A 15,430-nucleotide genomic window follows, 5' to 3' on the forward strand; every position below is an offset into this window, starting at 1 on the left:
TGTGTATTAGGAGGGCTGCTTTAGAGAGAAATTGCAAATGCCTTTATGTGTGTGTGTCTGTGTGTGTGTGTGTGTGTGTCCACTTGTGTGTTGTGCCCGTCTGTCTACAAGTACTAATGGAGAAATAGGAGGAGGGAGCCTCCCAGAGTGCAAAGGTCACTCGCCTTGAAAAGGGAGAAAGGAAATTCTCTTTTCTTCGATACATTGTTCCAAAATGCATCCGCTTTCCCATCAGTTTTCCCTTGCTGTTGATAGCCCATACTTACACTCAAGAGCTTCTGAGCTTTCACAGAGTAACATCTCACCTGCTGCATTCACATCTGTCAACGAGGGTTTCTGCTCCCAACCAGACATGGCTTCATTTAACTTTCAACATGCCCACATTTACCTTATCTTGGAAAGGTTGAAACCCAAACCCCATTTTGTACACCATCCGATATTTGTCCTCATCTTCTATTCTTAAGAAGTGGCAGGGCTGAAAGAGGGAAACTAAATAACAACATCCATGAAATGACACTCTCTTGTCCCATGTCTTTGCTCTTACACTGAAAAGCTTTTCAGTATCCCAGCACCTCTTCACTTCCATACATCACCGTTTGACAGTCCCCCTGCTAGCAACGTACACGTTTTCCATCAGCAAAACCAGGAATTTAAACTGAGATACGTTGTAGCATCCACATTTATGCAGGTGCCAACTGTGCACAAATGCCTGCATTAGATATGCTGTATTGTCTTTAATGTTGGACAATATTATACATTATTAATTATAGTTCTACAGGAAGTGCAATATCTTTCTAGAAAAAAAAACACACACCAAACACTTAAAAGTTGAGCTCTAGTGCAAATCCAGTGGTTTGTGCTCAGTGACCTAAGAGTAATCTTGCATCCTGAAGAATACTTGATGGGATTTGCACCTCAGTCTCCCTTTGGGCCTATGACCCTGTGACTGCCGTTGTAGGTCACACTTGACTTGCATTGTCCCGTGCTGATACTAAACTGACTCTCAAGTGACAGTAATGTGAGGCGTGTCAAAGGTTAATCTGTTGAGGGAGTTGAGGTTAGGGGAGGGTCAGATTTGGGGTTTTGGTCAGGCTGCGGGGAAAAAAAAGATCTGGCTAATGACAGGGTTTCTTGGTTTCAGCAACAATGCAGCAGCATGTCAAGGGAAAGTTTGACCTTGTTTGTCAGTGCCAGCAATGGACTTTAATTAATTGTTATTCATTCGGATCTTGAATCTTAGTAACTATATTTGCCCAATACGATAATTCAATTCAATGCCTTTATTGTCATTACACAGCGTACTACAAAGTGTCCCAGTGGCACAAATGGTACACAAGTAACGGACAAGAGGACACACAGACTACATAAATAACACAAAAACAACATTAAATAGTCTAAAACGTAGGTTTTAAAGCAGATAAGTACACTCTGTTATATTGCCTACATTGCGTATGATCATATTGCACAGTTAGGATGAAGTCACTTAGTAAAGTTCTCTAATGGCACTTGGATAAAAACAAGTGTGAGTTTTGAAGGTTCTGTGGCGCCTTCCAGAGGACAATAGTGTCTAAAGGTGATGAACTGGGTGAGCTGAGTCTGTCATGATGTTTGTGGCATAGTAGTTCAGCAGATCAGAAAACAACCTCATGAAACATTTATAATTATACAGACACAAAATGTAATGTTGCGTATATATAGGGGCGTCAGATCAGAAAAGGCTCGCTTATGTCTGAAACATATGTTTATGAAAAGCAACGACAAACAACAGAATTTTGTCATTTTGTTTGAAGAACTGTGGAGTTATTTTAAGTGATGAATCGATGCCTCTGAAGCCTTATGGGGATACGATGTCCTAATTATTTGATTACATCAAAAATATAAAGCCATTGTGGGCAAAAGTGTTCTCACTGCAGGTAAATTTCTCAACATTTAAATGTTCAATGTTGATGAATTATTCAGGGGACGGCTAGGAGGCTATACAACTGCTAATGTTCCTCCATAGACAGCATGTCCTCTAAACGTGTCCTTGGGCAAGTCGGTGAACCCCGCGCTCACTCACTGTAAATCTATCAGGACGGGAACATCAGCAAAATTGCCAAACAGTGAAATTCAGAGTAAGAGTGAGGATACACGCGGTGCCCGTGACTGGGACACGGCCACGGGCTAAGAGGCACACGTGGTTGAATCGGAGTGGAAAGACGTTTGGCAGTTCCTGAGATGAAGCCCCTCCCGAAAACAGCCGGTGTACGTTTATCTCACAAAGACACACAGTCACCAGATAATGCACATTAATTCCCGCACGCTGTGATCTTTCTGCTCGAATGAGAGTAATCATGGCTTCGGCCTTGACGCGGAGGCACCGACGCTCTTGATGTCTTTGTGAGAGTGAGAGCTGCGCCTCAGTCGGCGAGACATAAATGTAGGATGCTTCATTGTTATATGTTTTCAATAATACTTACTTATTTAATTATTTCTTGATACTTAATGATTTAAGATTAAACTATGCAACTTCTGTGCTGTCAAATGCCGTCTGTCAATTAGTATCTTAATATGCGGACTGAACTCCCTTTAATCTATTATCCTGGTTTTAACTTATACGATATAAAAACTTAACCTGACTATTAACACAAGAAAAGATAGAATTAATCTTCATTGATCCGCCGTAGAGGAAGTTCAGAATTGACACAGCAGCAGCACAAAACAACTAGAGGAAATGGTTTCCAATGATTGTTTGATTATGGAACATATATGTTTGCCCCCCAAAAAAGATTTTGGGAGATGCCTAGATTGTTGAAACCCCACTCAACCTCAAATAGCAGATACCAGGTCCATCCCTCTTTGTGTCTCTGGAGGCGAGTTGGAGGGAGGCTGGACAAAGGAGCAAGGTCAAACTTCTGGGTTTTCTGTATTTGAGCCTGGGCTAAAAACCTACCTTAGTAGGACAGTGTGTCATGCAGCAACTCTGCCTCGCCGTAACAATAGGAACGTGACAAAAAAAATAAATAAAAAAAAAATTCAAGGTCTCGCCCTTTTTAACCATGTTCGTCTGCTCTGGGGCAACAGCCCCTGGGGCAGATAATAACGGGGTAATCCTCTTATCTGTTGCTGCTTCCCTCGCCCTCACAGATCATTGCCTTCTGCCCTAGTGTGTCATTCCATACCGAGCTGACACAGTGCTGGATGTCTCCCCAATTTCAGTGTCGTGCAGTTTGGCTCCGAGTTCCGATTGCGTTGGTGAAATGCTTCGTGAAAAAGTGTAACTTTTACAACAAATACAAAAAGCGGCGGTGCTGTTCCCTGCTCTTAAAATGAACTCATAATTTAACTGAATAAAATAGAACCGTCGTCTTTTTTTAAATGAAACCCCTTGAAAATAAAGTAGATAATCTCACAAACAGAGGAGCTTGATTTTTTTCTAGCTAAATAGAAGCTGAGAGAAGAATAAAAAATATTTCTTTGATAACATGCAGCATGTTTTGCTCACTCACTGGCAAACACTAGCGGCACTCAGTAGTTTACACTCGGGGTATTGTAGTTTACAATACCCCGAGTGGCTGCGCACATTGGCAGACATGTTGGTGCCTCCGTCCAGGCGTGGTTGGACATGGTGTGTGAAAGGTGTCCCGCTGTGTTGATCGGTGACAAAGGCTATTTCTGTACTCCCTCGCAGACAGCGAGCGATAAGCAGGAAGTGAAGGGGATGAACTCTCAGCACACTGTGCTAAATAGCACCAAGGGGCACAAACCACACCTAACATTAGCATGTTCCCTTCTGACGCTGCCCTGCCTTTGGGGCCATTAGTGTGCAGCCACTGAAAGGTCACTTGAGAGCCTCGGATGAGTCTTGATAAATGCTTGTGGTTGCGTAGGATTATGGTTTTATAACTGTTACAAATTAAAATGGACAATATTCTTTTATCTGGGGAAGGTCAATTTACTGTGAATGCTGTTTTTTCTGGGGGGGGGGGTTCAGCAATTCCTGTGCCACAATTTCCCCCCCACTTTTTTCACTGGTGGTCCAAAACTCAGCAAGAACGTTGTTTGGGAAACGAACACCCTAAGCAAAACCTGAAAAGGATATGTGGCTAATCTGTAAGGTCTTAATTTTCTTTAATAGAACAGTTGCTGACTTGTCAGTGTTTCCCACACAATTACTTTATACTTTTTCGGGGGGATTTGTGGTGGTCCAGCAGATTGACCATTCGTCACAAATCAATAATTTACCAAAGTATACAGCTCCGTTGCTTCACGCTGTGTCAGAGATATAACCATCAAGATATCGATTGATTGCGTATTGTGATTTGCAAAGTGAGCCCCTTTGGTAAAGACACCGACGATGGCAGTAAAAACTTTTTGAATGTCCGCCGGCCCACCGACACAGGGTTGATCAGTCCAGGTATGAGCGACGGGTTGACTGTCAATGTGTTTGTGGGAAAGAGAGAGAGAGAGGAGCAAGGAGGGGCAGAGCAAATCAATGTTCTGTGCACAGCTCTGCAGAGAATTGATATTTTACCCATTTGAAATAGTAAAAAAGAAAGAAGTACAAATCAATGTATGGCGGGCAATGTTGATATTGTCACGGGCTGGCACAAAATAAATCAATATATGGGAAATACTGAGAAGTGTAAAAGTTTTTTTTATGTATATTATGAAACTATCAGGCCGCCACAATCTCTCTAATTCATGGGAAACACTGCTGCTGTTTGGGCAAGAGTTAATTTTTCACTCATATTTGTAATGTACAGCTTTGTACTGTGCTCGAGGAAATGTTGCATAATCACTATGACTTTTCTAAATATACACCGTACCATTGTGCGAGGAATCCCTGCCATGTATATCCGTATCTATGTACAGTAACTCGCAATTCAAAAGTTGTTCATCCCATGTACTTGGGAAACTTGGCAGCTGTGTTGCTGGGGGCCCAAGGGGAGAGCAGTGGCAAATGTGGTCCAATTAAGAAACGTGAAATATTCAGTATGAATAGGTTTGACTAAACATACTAACAGCGCTCTGCAGCAGCAGCGGGGGGGGGGGACTCGTCAACGTAACTGAGCGTCATCGTTCGGCACGTTCAAGATCAACAACACCAGTTATGTATGATCGATTTATACACAGACAGTAGTGGCAAGCGAGGCGTGTAAAATTTTTGTCTATAATTATTTATATCCCCCCAAAAATCAGGTATCGCATAGAAGTCATTATTTATGTGTTGTGACGACATCACCCTGATGTAATCCTTATATTATTGCCTTTACCAGCTCTACAGTGTCCTCACTATGCTTCTATGTATATCCGAGTCTATGAAATCTCATTGAAGAGGCCTCTAGACAAGAGGAGCACTTCACCGTGAAATCAGCTGCCTCTGACAGGTGCTAAATAATTCTGTCCGGATGAACACGCGGGGAAATGAGGGAATCGCCATCCCACAGATGGATTATGAACTGGATTTGTATTGGAACAGGAGCGAAATCTCACAATCAGGGAGAGCAGAGCAGTTCCTGTTTTATCCCAAAGGCAACGTTGTCCAGTAAAACCCCCGAAATATACCTTCTTAGATAAATTAGCTGTGAGATTAGATGTGAAAAAGGAAATCATCTATTGTTGCATTTTGGCAGTTTGAATTTAACAGTATGTGATGAACTATTCTACTGTGCTTGAAGGTTAAAATACTACAATAATGTCAAAACTGTAAAGAACTAATGTCGACTGGCAAAATACTTGAAGTAGAGTGAATGAGTATCACTATGTCCTTAGCAATATATTGAAGTCCAGTTCACCAGATTCATTGTACGGTCACTTAGCATCTTAGCAGTTATAGATAAACCCACTAAATGCAAATGTAAATCAAGCTTAACAATCCATCAAAGGGTCTGATATATTTTGCAGTGCTCCAATATTTCCTGGTTCACTTTTGAGTTTTGGGTCACTGTGGTTTTCACTTCTGAATTTAGAAAAGCGAAGTAAGACTGGAGTCAACCCTGGGGTTTACTTGATCATGTGATTACTCATATCCTTCGCTACAAAGGGCTCTTTTTGTAAGTCACTGCAGCTCACTGCCTCGACAATAGAACTGATGCATAGAACTGTATAATGTGACCGCTGGATTACGTCTAATCCCTTTTGATTTGACCTGGAGATATTAGATCTCTCTGTATGCTCCTCGCCAGAATAAAAGGAGTTTTCTCTTCCATGTGCGCCGCAATGTCTTTTCTGTTCTCCTCAGCACTTCCTGGTTGTACTCGGCCAGGGAGCGATATCATATCGCATAATAGGATCACATGGAGGTGGGCGACAGGGAGTCATAGGGAGATGCATTGGTCGTTGGAGGAGGAAGAGTGGGCCTCGTTTGTCAAGCCCTTTATCAGTAAGATCCTGGAAATTTGTCAGAGTCAATAACAAGAGTGGCTCTGCATTGACAGGCGAGCCTCTGGTTTAACTGTAATTTTTCACCAAACGTCACATGCCTATGCATCAGATCTCTCTCTCTCTCTCTCTCTCTCTCTCTCTCTATATATATATATATATATATATATATATATATATATATATATATTATTGGTAGTTTTGCCTAGGGATCGAGGACACACACAGGGGACACCAGCAGTCGGGCTGGAATTCCAACTAAGTGTGGCCTGGATGCGTAAATAAGAGGAGAACAGTTTCGGTTTAGACACAAAAAACCCTTCTTTATTTAAAGTGTTTGAAGAGCCAATATTGAATTTGGAGATAATGCAGCGCAGATGAAACAGCGGCAGATCAGACGGCTATTAGCCGCATCCTGCCGCTACTTGTTTTAAGTGGTGTTCTTCCCCTCATGCATGCTCTTTTAAGTGTATTCATATTGAATGTTGGGAGATAACAAATCTTTAAATATAGCAGCGTGTGGAAGAAGGGCACGTGCGGAGGAGGGGAGCAAAGAAAAACACACTGATCTTTGATGTCTGTGTTTTACTTAAAGAAGCCCTGATGAGTTTCCAGGATCGATACATTTCAGGGGAATACAAAAGACCCAAAAAATGGGACCTCCATTCACGTCCACCCCCCCCCCCCCCCCCCCTCATATTCAAGGCCTTCTTCCGTGGCTCTTCCATGTGTGTGTGTCTTTGCACCCCGAGGAGCGTATGTCTGAGCTCACTGCCTCCAGTTGCATTCTCAACCCTGCCCGGCAGCTGCTTCCATAACATAATGATTACTGTTTGAGAAAAGTGCCTCCTGGGGACGGGGGAAGCAAAGCTGTGGTTGAAAAATGATGTCCCCACACAATTATGTGAGGACAGTGCAGCATCCCTCCTCCTCCTCCTCCTCCTCCTCCTCCTCCTTCTCTCTGCATCTTTTGGTCAACTGGCAAACGCAGGGAGACAAATGCTCGCTGGGGCCGCGGATTCAAGGTTGTGTTTGGAGTCAGCAAGGTGTGCCAAGTATCACAGCTGCATCCTGCAATCGATGACCTGGCTACCAGAGAGCTGGGATCAATGATGCCCTCCCTGTTCACGCTGCGGGTTTCTGTTGTTTTTTCTAACGCGCACTACAGTCCCGACTTTTTCTTTGCCGGGCCGAGGTGGCGAGATTAGTTGCAGCACAATGTAAGGCAGACAGATGGAGACAGATAAGTCGTTTTATTTATTCATTCATTCATTCAACGCAGATTGACCCCAACATTTTTTTTTTAAATTTTTTTTATTCTGTCTGCCAAATTTCCATGTGGTCTAAGGCTTAAATCATATAAAGTTCCTCGCCTGTCCCTCACATTTGATCCTTTATTACAGGGTCAGGCAAACATGGTGGAGCGAGAGCTAATTTCCCCCCCGGTTCTTCGAGGGCAATCGGCTCATCGAGTCCCGGAGTTCCTGCAAGGAAGCAGGATTGCGCTGAGTAGGGGCTGATACTCGGCGGCGATCGTTGATCCGGGTCCTATATTCATTTGCAACGTCTTTGGGTTCTGGACCTCGATCCGGCCATTTGCCTGATGAAGTTCTAGCACCGAAACATCACTGCTGGTTCGACAGGGACCCGGTTCCACAGAGGCAGACGGGGGGGGAAACGGGGAGCTCCAGAGAGAGACAGAGGTTGTGGGAATGCCGTCTCCCTGCTCTCTGTCGTAATTCTGCTGCCCAGCGAAGTCGTATGAAGAGGCCACCGGCACAGCCTCTAGTGTTTCTAGCCTGATTAATCTTCTGATTGGGTTAATCCAGCAGTGCTCCAGTGGAGGGAAACCATCCTCCTCTGGAATGTCTCCCGCTCCAAGAGAGAAATATATAGTTTGTCCCTCTGTCTGGCATTCTTCGGATAATTATCTTTACACTGAGGTTAGAGATATTGCTCCTTATCACACACCTCACCTTACGCGCAGGTGTTTAAAATAGACTTTGCACATGAGCATTGTGTTTCCTCTGTGCATCTTGGCTGCAGTGCCTCTTGATTTAATTTCTGTTTAATTTCTGTTTGTTAAATTCCAAAGACAAGCGCCCGCTGATACCTGCGTTCGATCGCGGCTGCGGTTATTGTTCGGAGAGACAAAAGCTAATGGAAGTCAGGTAGGGGAGAATGCCCTGCTCCGCAGCGCGAGGAAGATACAATAGGGGCCATTTCCTGATTTATCACCAGAGTTGGAGCAATGAATGGAAGATGTTAATGAAGGTCAAATGACAAAACGCACGCTCTGGGTTCATAGTGAGGTTGGGTCTATTAAATGGTTTCCCCGCTCCACCGCCCCACACACGAGCTCACAAAGTGATTTATTTAGCCCTCTGCTGCTTAATGATTGTAGGAACTTTACTTCACACAGTGTCTCCTGTTCTGGATGGTGTTTTTTGCGGAGAGTTCCCAACTAACTAGCCTTTCTGGTCTTTACCCATCTCGAAAACGCTAAACGAATAGGTTGTGCTTTAAGTCTCCCAGGCACCAGGTCCTCTGGTGGATTTAAGCAGGTTTTTAGTTTTAATAGTCAAGCATTAGAGATCCTTGACATGCTTGCTTTAACTTTCTATGGACAAATTAATTTGTTTAGTTCACCATTTAAATTAGAGTGAAACTCCGACCCACTCGAATGCACAAAAGCCTGTTTGTGTAATAAAAGCGATCCAAGCTCGTCTCCGCAGAGGCTCGCTTTTTACTCAAGACGTCTCATTTCCATGTGACTAAGTTGACTGTTTGAACTTTTACGAGTATGTGTGGGTCTTTTAAAGAGCAGCGAGGCAGGCCGGTTGAAAAGTAAAGCTGACACACGGTTCAATCATCCCCTAAGTAGAGTCTTTGAAGTTGCACACTTTACATTTTCGGCTTTTGGCTCGGCGTCACGTGGAATGATTCACACGGAGCGATTAAGTCAAGAGTTTTTGCCGTCTTGACACTTTAACACGACACACAGCTGTGGGTAGATGCAGCGTTGCGATACGAGAGTTCGAGCCTGCTACCTTTTTTAGCTACACGACATTTTCCCGCCGGCATCAAGGCCACGCTGCTTCTCCTCCCGGATGCAGGGGCCCAGAGCAACAGGCATCACTTCTGAGTCGTGCTGTGACACAACTCTGGCTGGATATTGCCCCTCGCAACCACACTGCTTCAAGTTACAGCGGGCACCAGCCTAAATGGGCCTAAATTTTTAATTTGCGCCGGAGAACAGAGATCAGATCTTGGGAGGATAGCATATCTGTAATTTATTTAAGAACCCCACAGAGGGAGAGTTATTTTGGAGGCAGAGGGCTGGAAGGGGAAGTATCCATGTGGCATTTTTTTTGTTCAGCCCAAGGGGCTTGTAGGTAGACTCCACTCAGCAGTGACCTTCTCAGCGATGTGGAGGAGGAACATCTATTTATGTTCCAATCCTCGGGTGAAAAAACTGTTGAGTGCAGGGACTCTTTCTCCTCCGTCCCGCGGAAACAATGGAAGCGTTTGAATAATTGATTTGAAGTTTTGCTCAAACTCTGAATCCTTTCACATTTTACCAGAGTAAAGTGATCCGCCAGCTCCGTCACCCCCACAGCTCGTCTGGTCCGGAATTACTCCTCCGTTTGAAGACGCACTCCTCTGAGGAGCGCGGCGAAGGGGGTGCTCGACTTCCCTTTGTCAAACCAACTTCACCTTCACTGGTGTGAGATAAAAGCTTTGCCGCCGCCAATTAATCTCCCTGTAATTAACCGGGGCCTGATCGGCGTCGACAGGTGTGGCAGGTGTTCTGTTTACTCGAGCAGCGCCGGCAGCAAACGTGTATGCAACGTTCTGCGGTAATTTATTAAAATCACCATCAAAGCTGCCACTTATCCACAGTGGCGGGGCGAGTGTGTGTGCGTGAGAAAGTGGGGTAAAGTGGGGGGCGAGGGGGGCTGCGGAGGCTGCCGGTGGCGGCACGCTATCATGCGGTTCATCCTTAATGAGTGTGGATTAGCGGGGATGATCCGAGCTTTGCAAAACCCCCGGTCCAGGGGCTGGTGGAGGTTGTCTGTGTGTGTGTGTGTGTGTGTGTGTGTGTGTGTGTGTGTGAGTGTGTGTGCGTCTCTGTCTGGACTGCCGTCTTTTCCCCTCCTCACCAATCACAACGCAGTGCATCAGCCACCTCCTCCCTCACAGATGAGCACAAGAGCTGATTAATATTTCTCTGCAGTGATTTAGTCATTCATTCATCTGCGAGCTGTCGCCTGCTGCAAGGGAATAACAAAACTTGTTTTAATAAAAAAAGAAGAAATCTTAACAATGTATAAAGAAAGCGTTTAGACAGGGGGAAATAGGAATTAGAATGTTCTGTTATTTCATGATTGAACTGCGTGGTGTTTTAGTATTCTTTGTTGATAATGTCGCCCCCACCAAGCGTGGACTTTCCCAGTGTGCGACTCCTCCGGGCACACATTATGCCACGGCTAAGAGAGCCCAGCGAAGCTTGTGACTTGTCACTAGTTTGAATTTGCATGATTGAAATTTCTTTTTTCTGTATCCTGTGTGGAGGAGCATACAAATGAGTTAAACTCTTCTCTCCCTTAGCAACAACTTGTGAGCTTTCTCATGTGAACCAAGGCCAGCCGGTAGAGAAGGTTGAGTGTTACTTTGTGGATGTGCAGCAGGAAAGTGAAGGCCAATAAAAAAAAAAAAACATGCATTCTCAGCAAATGTCATCTCTGAATAAGTGAAATGAAGACTGAAAGCGTCATTTTGCAGCATTCCTGTTTGCTGGGACAGAAAGGTGAGTTTCTGTCCCTCGGGAATTTGCTGTTCACACAGGCATGGGAGCTTTGGCCTCCCTAAATGGAATGACTGATGCCCTGGCTCCGGCCAGGAGGTCAAGCTAACAAGCTGACTTTTCAAACACCCCGTCGTCTCAGTTCGACGACAGCCGTCTCTTTCGGGCCAGTGCCTGAATCGGGAGATTTTTGCAGCAACCGCACAAAGACGCAAGAGCGAAAATGTTTGCTGTCAGAATGAAAGATGGGCCATTGTCGCAAAGCAGTGATGACATTCACACACACACACACACACACACACACACACACACACACACTGCGGTGGACGAGATCGGATAGTTCGGCAACAGTTTGGTTTGCAGCCATGAACATGTGGCCTGGGAGATGATTTATAATAATTAATCCGCTGTGTCCAGTCGCAACAGCCTCCCATTCTAACCCCGTACCAATCCACCAGATACACACACACACACACACACACACACACGTACACACACGTACACACACGTACACATACACACACGCACACATTACACAATGACAGCCTCGCCACAGCTGTGACCACCTCGGCGCTTTTCCAACCCAATGTCACCAATGTCCCTATCGAAGGACATCGAAGGGGATTTAGTCAGTATCTCTTTCTCTCTCTCTCTCTCTCTCTCTCCCTCCTTGTTAAATAGCCGCACCTCCACAATCGAACAAGCGTTCTACTTCATCATGCCCATCATATCATGAACCATTAACACCCGGGCCTACAATAACATTATTTATGGATGCGTTAATATTAATATCGACCTGTGTGCCGTCAGGCACGTTGATTTACTAAGCGCTGGAATGCCGGGACGTGTAGAGGTGGCGGGTGGACTAATTGAATATCAGTCATCACACACAGCATGCAGATAGACGCACACACACACACACACACACACACACACACACACATACACACACACACATACACACAGGCACACCTACGCGCACAACCTCACCCTCAGCTCAAGTAAGCTAAGAAATACCTTGTGTGTTTGTGCACATCAGGCAGATCACCCCATAGCCTTTTAACCACTGTCACATGGTAGTACTTATCTATGGGGCTTTGTGTGATGGTGTAATGCTTGGTAAAATGGAAACTGTTGCACTCATCTGCCCCAAAACATGCCAATGATGATTTTTTTTAGAAAACATTCGCTTAAAAATGTGTGCTGGTTTAGCTCTTTGGGAAGAGTGCAGGTACGAGACCACATCAGCTGGTTTAATTCCCTGTGGACATAAGAGCCTGAAAGGAAGGAAGGGTACAAGCAAGACGTGTAGACGGTTGGTCAGTCGCAGTATTTTGTGGGTCAGATTGCTGTCTGGAGTAGATTGGAATACTTTTGAGTGACTAAAGTAGGTTATTATCTAATGTATGTCTCGTTATTATTTCTTTCTCACAGCCCAAAAGGACCTTGACTGGTGCCTCTGTGCTGCCTTGTGAAATGGCTTTGAATTGAACCAGTAATTTCCATGAGGTCGATTCTACTTTTTTAATGTTTTTATTTTTGCATTTAGCCTTAACCGCAACAGTTTTCTGTGAATGATCAGGTAGAGACTTGTTCAAGGACACAATATCAGCAAAGCAGCTATCTAAAGAATAGAACTCCTTTTTTTTTTCTGATCAGATGCCTCACTCCACCTTTTTTAATAAGACGTAAAAGTGCTTCAAAAAGCGAATGTGCTATAACAATATAGGCAGCAAAGCCCACTACATTACACAGAACAGGGTTGAGGTCAATTCATTTATTCATTTATACATTCAATAAAGGCGAGAGGAATTCTTATGTCTGCCTGGAGAAGAATCTGCTGTGTGATTCTGCTGCATGATATGAATGAAATTAAAATTAAAAAAACCTGTGAGCATAGACGTCTGCTTTTATGAATAACTTGATGATGATCTGGTGACAGACTTGGCTCATGTTTCATGGATCCAGAGTCCAAAATGCAATATGACATGCAAACACATGTGAAACCATTCAAAGGTCAAAAACGTCTCATGGGTTTTTGTGCTGTTATAAATTCTTCCAGATTGACATCTATGTGATTTTTTCAGGAAGGAAGAAATGATATGGATGTTGCATGTCCTCTCCTCCTCCTCTCTCCTCTCCCTCTCATTTCTGCTCGTGTTTTCCTCCCCTATACACGTCCCATCTTATTGATTAACTCAACTTCACATTTCTCCCTTCCTTTCTGCTGACACCTTCTCTGTGCTTCTTCTTCACACCCATTGCTTCCTTTTACCATTTCCTCTTGTCATCCGCTCTCTTCCTACTCTTTGGTGAAGATCTGGTTTTTTTAATTGATACGGGGCCAATACCTCGGCATCAATGAGAGGGAGCGAGGAGGTGGGTGGGAGGTAAAGACAGGAAGACATTGGGTTGCTGACATGGCAACATTTTTCATTCAAACAGAAACAAAAATAAAAATTCAAAGTTTTTCCTCACATCAAAGTTTGAAATGTGCAGGTTTTTTTGGTGCTTTAAAAAAATGTTTTTATGTACATGCTCAGTGCATCTTAGTTCCCTGCACTTGTCCAGTGCGTCCATTTTGCCGGAGAGAAAATACATGTTCTCATTTCTTGAGCATGCATGTTTTCATTTTGCAATTTGCCATGCACCATGATGCTCGGCCATCTGTCTCCGCACGGTGACTAAACTCAATGCCAATATGTTGCAGGGTCATGAGAAAACAAACCGGAGCTGCTTTCCACATGAGTGGACGACGCACACCTTCACCCATCTCCCACAGCAAAAAAAAAAAAGCTTGAGTATCACACTTTCACCTGCATGCTACCGTGAGGACGCTGCGGGCTGGATTTCCACTATATTAGATGTTGATTCAGTATAATTATTTAGCTGTTCGCCTAACCCTTCATTCTGGCTGACTAATGGCGACTCGCCCAGCTAAGGGAGTGTCTCATGCGACGGAGGAAGCGGTAGTGCAACAGCGTGTGTGCAGTGAATAAATGCTGTACATTAAACAAATTCCCCCGCGCTCGTCTTGGCAGCCCGGCGTGTGGGAGGAGGGAGTACGGCGAAAATTGGCCACACTTGTTTTTCCTCCCTCGCATTCATGCTCTCAAAAAGACACACGTACATTTACTTAAGGAGATGTTTTTTCTTTCTTACAAACTCACTGAACTATTGCCACTTGTTTTCAAGCCCACTCAGTGCAAAACGCGTCTCGCGCTCTCTTTTTGCATTTGCATAAATACATAACCTCACAATCGCACCGTTTCATTGAGCTTCCGAGGTTCTGCCTTTGTCCCCTTATGCACTCTGTTGATAATTCTACTTTGCCTTACACACACAAGCATGCACACACGCACACACGCACGCCTCCACTTCCTACTCTCCCCTATGCTGCAGTTGGTGCACTAGTGGATCCTCCTGCAACCAGCTTGTTAGTTGACACTGATTGGCCAGCGAGGGCCGAGCTGTGGCCTGTCAGAGTAAAGGATCACGTTGACCGTCGGCCGTTGAGGTAATAATGCCCATAGGGGCCGGGAGACTGTCTACGAGCGGCGCCCAGTTCATGAGCCAACTGTAGGGGGGGGGGGGGGGAGAAGTCGATTACAGAGAGAAAAGATAGCGGAGAAAGTCGTCAACGTTTGTTGCTGTGACTTTCTGAGAAAGGGGTAATTTTATTCAATCAATGATTGATACTTGAATGGTAAGCCATTGGATTCTTCTGTATATGTGTCCAGGTTTGAATTGCTCAAGAGAGGGAGCAGTTGACAGTAGCAGCAGTTGGCACGATTCAAGAATGAAATGCACGAAAGCATGCAGCGAGCCCTTGTGGATAATGATATCACATCATGAGCATTGCACTTGCACTGGGTATGAATTATGTGTTGTGATTACTTGCACCCCATCTGCATACTGATGCGATGTTGGTATGCAGAACCCGCACAAGTGTTGGGTTTTAGACTCCCTCCCTCGCTCGACGTAAACTCGTCACAAAGAAATTTTGACAGCACCATTACCTTTCTTTTGGTTGGAGGAAGCTCTTTTATTGGAGCCTCAGTCTCCATACTAATCGATCGTGGCTTTATCGTCCACCCCGGCGATGATATTCATATCGTTATCTTTAAGGAGACTCTGGACGCTGGGTAATGATGAGCTCCTATGACCTTTCACTGGAGATAGCTTTCCTCTGCTGCTCAGCGGAGGCTCCTTCGGGCGGACTCGCGGCCGCCCACCGCTGCAGACCGAGAATATTGACTG

At 44.7% G+C, this 15,430-nt stretch overlaps 1 protein-coding gene across 1 annotated transcript in view; it reads left to right on the forward strand.

The window, feature by feature from the left end:
* The window catches only part of ptprsa (protein tyrosine phosphatase receptor type Sa), a 217,612-nt gene that overhangs the window by 24,366 nt on the left and 177,816 nt on the right, over positions 1 to 15,430 (forward strand). The window lies entirely within an intron of this gene.

This window comes from Scophthalmus maximus, chromosome 13 (assembly GCF_022379125.1).
Source record: "Scophthalmus maximus strain ysfricsl-2021 chromosome 13, ASM2237912v1, whole genome shotgun sequence".
In the NCBI taxonomy this organism is placed as follows: domain Eukaryota; kingdom Metazoa; phylum Chordata; class Actinopteri; order Pleuronectiformes; family Scophthalmidae; genus Scophthalmus; species Scophthalmus maximus.